Source organism: Gymnodraco acuticeps, unplaced genomic scaffold (genome assembly GCF_902827175.1).
Source record: "Gymnodraco acuticeps unplaced genomic scaffold, fGymAcu1.1, whole genome shotgun sequence".
Lineage (NCBI taxonomy): Eukaryota > Metazoa > Chordata > Actinopteri > Perciformes > Bathydraconidae > Gymnodraco > Gymnodraco acuticeps.
Window position 1 is genome coordinate 2030117 of NW_022992351.1, and position 6000 is coordinate 2036116.

Sequence of the window (6000 nt, forward strand, 5' to 3'; positions counted from 1 at the left end):
CCGGCTTTGCCCGCCTCGCCCACGGAGGCGGAGCAGCCGCAGCCATCTTCGTTGCCCCAAACACCGACACCCGTCGGCGGCCCACAAGTGCCAGAGGACCTCTGCGAAACAGAGCCTGCAGGTATATTTTAAAAAGTACCCAACTCACCTGTACAGTGGGGTGAGGCGCTCATTTTGCAGCTCATGGTTTCAAAACAGAGATTGGCTGGAATATTCATCTTCTGCTATGCATGTAGACATTTCGGTTCAAGTATGTCAGATGCCTTCACCACAACTGTACCAGAGTACCAACCGCTGTCTCCTGGACCTGGTACTCATCTGAGTAACTCACTCACTAAAAATGAAATACTATATGACAGTAAAACAAGAATACAGTTTAAAAGGGGAGTGATTTGTAAAATATCCATAAAGAAAAAGTAAATCTGTGTACAGTTCTGTTTCATATGGGTGTTGAGATGTATCCATAGATCTTTTCATTTTGCTCTCAAAGTGCACCAGATTGATGCTTTTAACTTCAATATTTTAAAGAAAATCTTCCCGGGGGAGCATGCCCCTGGACCCTTAGAGGAGGCGAGGACCCAGAAGCAGGGGCGCCGTAAGGGGGTGAAAAGTTAGGACGATTCTAAGGGCCCGTGACTGACAGGGGCCCCAAAAATTGTAGAACATTAAGAAAAACATTTTAAGTAACCTTTCATCAATCATCAATAATTAACATTAATATAACATTATATTGATAATGTACTCACTAAACTTACGATTCATTTAACCTTTTTTGTTCGAAAAGTTAATTATCCAAAGCCTCTGTACACCCGCCTCTATTTACATGTAATGGTTTGGTCCTGTCTCCAAACGCTGTGTGGCACCGCATTTTCTAGCAGAGTGAGAGCATGTGAGCAGGGATGCGAGTACTTACGTGTGTACGATGTCTCAACGACTAACAAAGTCAGACTTTCAAAAAAGAAAAGGAAGGAGAGAAAGACAAGAGAGAGCGACAGTATGTCACCCAGTTTTGCTCTGATTTAGCACCACCATCAGGCGTTTTCATTTCCATTTCCGTTTTGTTGTCCATTTACACTTTAATACCCGCCTATTTTGTAGTTGGTATGTATATTTAATTAGAACATCTGCTGCTTATGTTATTTTTTTTGTGACATCATTTTATAAATGATAATATTGGTGTTAATGTTCACTTTATTTTAATTTAAGAGGTCATGTATATTTAAGTTATATTTATTTGGATGTATGCATTCATGTTGAGAATGTTCCATTAAAAAGGCATGTACACCATAAAAGAATACTATTGAGGTCTATTGTCAGGAATGTTAGTGTTATATCAAATAGTGAATTCTACTGCAGCAGAATGTGCAGTCTTCACAGTGTTATATTTTCACCGCTCAGTGTCAATAAATATTGTGCAGTTAGTATTGGACTACAAGATATATGCAAGCATGTACAGGTAGAGTTATTTAAAGCATAAATTAGTCGGTTGGGTTCTGGAGGTGTGGTTACAGCAATTGTGCTTGGTTTGCGTGGCCTGTGCCTGGTGGTGGGGCCCAATGATATATCTTTTCATGGGGCCCAAAATCCATGGCGGCACCCCTGCCCAGAAGGTGTTAGGCTGCACTCCCCACTTATAAAAATAGCACTTTACCCCTGCACCCTCTCTAATCTCAGATGCACCCTGAGTCATTTTGTTCTGGAACCGGGCCTGAACCAAGGTATTCTATATCCTTGATAGAATGCCCTGGTCGTTGCACTGAATGAGAGCGTACGTTTGGACTGACAGTTTGATCAACCAATCTATTGATTTGTAGCCAATGGGCGTATTCTTTCAGAGTTTCCCTCGGTTCCAGGGTAAGAAGGCCCGCTGGCTCGAGACATAGGATCTATTCTAGATAAATGCGACGAAGCAATTCATGCCGTTTTATTGTTTTTAACGTTGAAATGACAAGTGCAACAGGGGAAGATGAAGTTGTTGCGGAATTGTTGTGAGTACCCTTTTCAAGACGACAATTCAGTGAAAAGACAGACATTATAATGCCGCGGAGGAGGGGGGGGCGGTGGCGTGTGTGTGTGTGTCTACAGAAGGTCCAGTTGTGATAGACACAGTTCGCCACTGACAGACACAGATGGAGCTGTGGAGGAATAACAACTAGTTGACAGGATTACATAAAGACATGAATAAAATGTTTATTTGTTATGTTTAATACATTGTGCATAAGTGTATGTACATAATGGATGGATGCATATATAACATTATTGTTCTTATTCATTAAATATTTCTACTTGTGAAAACTAAACATGTTGAAGCTGCCTCTAGCGTCTAGTTGCTTTGATGTGGAAAACATTTACATAAGAGCTAAGACTTGAGACAATGCTGACTTCTTTCAGATATAGCTAAACACACATATGTTTACCATTATTTCTAATGCATTTTTCTTTATTTTATTGCTTGTATTCTGTGTGCTTCAATTATTTTTTTATTCTGCAGTTATTGTTTTACTCTTTGTACTTGTGTGTGCTTACCCTGTAGTAGAGCATGTGTGTTGTCTTTGGGGATGAAACATGCTATATAAATAAATGTGCCCTGCCTATTAAATATAATTTATTTATATGTATATTTTTTCTGTGCAGTATGAGGGCTTTTGGTTTTTATGACATGTGCATGAGACAAAATAGAAACTATGTTTACTGTGTATATTGAAACATTAAAGAAATGTGAACTTTGAGCAGATGGAAAATCTGAAAGAGGGAGAGAGCTGAGGGGACACAGATGGTCGAGGAGGACTCCTAATTTATGATGAATCAATAAGGAGTAACGTTTTAGCCCAACAATTGGGTAAAAAACATGAGCTATCTGGAATAAACAGTTACAAAGAAAAGGAGCAGAAAAGTGTATTAATTGAAAGGATGCATTTTGAACACAGGAATAAACACAAAGACATCCTCCAGTCCCAACACATAAACACAGTCAGAGGAAGAAATGCAGAGACTTAAAGGATACCTATCATGCTATTTGAATAATATATTGTAGGGCCATACCTATATAAGGTATATTTATACGTTTTCTTTTTCAAAATACCAAACAGATCATGCATTTTAGCCATGCCTCATTTCGCTCTACTCCAGCCCTGTCTTTGCATGCGCTGCAGCTGACCACGCCCCCCTGCAAAGGAGGGGGCCGAGTTACGAGCGTCAAGTTACCATGCTGTTACCATGCCACGGCAACCTCTCATTCCCCTGATTGGTGGAGAGTTGGTCATATAGGCGGAGCTCCTCGTCACTGACGTCAGACTATTTTCAAATCTGTATCAGTCTGTATCAGATCCGTTAAAGCCCCGTTTTTAGAGATTTTGGGTATGGAGGAAAAGAGAGAGGGTTGTGTTCCCTGACACACCGGGGACACATATTCATGTATAAAAGACGTACAAAGGTGCATTTTGCATGATAGGTCTCCTTTAAACAAATAAGAAATAAGATTAGTAATTTAGTCCACCTATCTCTTAAATGTTTTATCCAACAATTTATACAAACAAATCCCTCCCTAACAGAGGAGTGCTATGTTATCAAATGTTTTACTTTAGAGTCTTGACATCGATCCAAGACCTGCCTAATTATTCCACCATCTGGAGGTTGAAAGGGACAACATTAACACTTTTTACAGAAGACACTGAGATATATCTCACAGTACAGTATAGAAAACTATAGGCGTCAATAATCAATGATGGCTGAAGATTAATGGTATTAGTAACACTGCTTTTACTGCTATTGTTGGTCACTGTAAATAATCCCATTAGGAGTACGAATGGATCTGCTCTACAAAAGGTGTCCTGAGATAACCTCTGTTATGAATTGGGGATATACAAATAACATTAAAATTGATTATCACAAGCCCAGAGGTCTGCTCTGAGAAATGGTGAGGAACATTTCACAGTAAACAAAGATTAAATTACGAACATGTTGAGTATGGGGGAAGTGCTTGGAGCCACAAAGTAAAATAGAGGCGACAGGCCAACGACAGAGCATAAGTGAGAAGTGGTTGGTTAAAGGTGGATTCAACAACCCTCTGCTCCAGGGTCTTACCCTGACTGCACGGTTGTTGATGTGGCGGGCGATTGGAGATCCATTGATCCGGGTAAAGTCATTAGTGGCCAGAAGGTCAGCCAGCCGTCTCTGACCTGCCGTTAATCACTCGCTAATTGAAGGGAAATTACTCTGATTTAGTTTCCTGCCATGCTTAGTGGCCCGGCTGCCAGATATGACCAGCACTTCACTCACCAGAACACATCTCATTAAGCATGTTAACTGCATGTAAATAGCAATGAGTCAGCCTCAGGCCAAATGTGTAGTGGTACGCCAAAGGTTAGAGCATCATCAAAGATAAACTGTTGTTGTTGTTGTCGGAGGATCAAAGTGTTGGCATTCAGGCGGGGGGGAAATGGCAATTTGCAGATTACACATCCTCAAAATGTCATCATTGATATTCAAATATGGTTTTGCATAGATTTTGTTACCAAGCATTCAGTGTCTGTGCTACTAACTAGTTCACTTCTCGTTAAGGATTTTTTCTATAAATGACCCTTTGCTGTCCCCTACCTCGTATTATAATACACTTGCATCATCCCATGAGTAGCATTTTCTATTAGTGAGGTAGCCATGAAAAGGCCACCAAGAGAAGAGCATTGAGGATTCCCATTGCTATATTTACAGATCCATAAGCGGTTCCATTCAGATGCTGCCATCAAATTCTTACTGCAGTTATTGCCTCCTGCATTATTACATCTCCCTCAGGGGCTCAACAATATTACTTCCTCAAAGATAACCTTCAGCAGTTGACCGCATTAGAGGATCTGCAATATGACGGGGCTGAATTATCTTGCACTGGCTTGGCTTCTAAGGTGCCCACTGCTGTGCCACTGATGGGAGGGGAAGTGGAGGGGGTTGCAGATGCATTGTGGTAAATATATAGGGAACATAGATGCTTGGAAGCTCAGAAGTAATCAAGACTATGACCTTTACAGTAGACAGACTGTCACTACTGGTTTGGGTCTGGACTAAGCGGTCTCTGCACATGTGGCAGTGACCAAAGGCCATCCTATGCACCCACCTGAGCCAACTTTTCCTACAGCTGACTCTCCACTCTTCTCCTGAAGGGCAAAACGCACACCAATGCACACAAATACCAGTACTTGAAAGAATGTGAAGGCAAAAGATGTGTCTTTTCAGTTTTTTCTGCCGCTCTCATCCTGGTCCTCGCAGGCAGAGCAGAGATAGCAGCCTGATCAGGAGGCGCTGACAAACCCGACAGATTCACAACAGAACATAACACCCTCCCCAACACGTCACACTGCTGTCAAAACGGAGGGCTGCTCCTGTCCACCTTCATTTATCGAATTTTCTGCATTAGGAGCACAGGGTTCACAACATTTACTGCAAGACTTTGCAAAGAAATGTGACAAAGCACAACATGCAAACAGAGTGTGATTATCAAGGTGCCACAGGGAAGCATTATATTTGGAACATCTATTCTGAATAAACCCCTGTGCTAATGGGAAGAAACAATAGCAGGCTGTCAGAGTGGTGATCGCACCCTGTAAATAGCAACTGGTTCCCTCTGCAATTCTCACCTTTCCCCTCCAAGGGATTCTGAGGATAAAGAAACTGAGAAGGAGCAGAAGTGGATGATGAATTCTGCACACAAAAAAGGCTTAAGCACTATGATCAATTTCATTCAGTATAAATATCTCTCTAGCTAATTAGAAACATTAAACCAATTACTCTAATGAACTCATTCTGTCCCCATGCCCGTTTGGGCTCTTTGCTAAAGAAGCTTTTTATTATTTCTCTCTGGGAGCAATGTTTTGATTTATTTCAGACAGCAGCAGTAAAATGTATTAGGCTGGGAGCTGTCTGTCTCATATACAAAGAAGTCGTTATTAATCAACTCCACTGGCCTTCATTTCCTCCCCAGCTCCACTATCACTGATGAGGACGGACTGC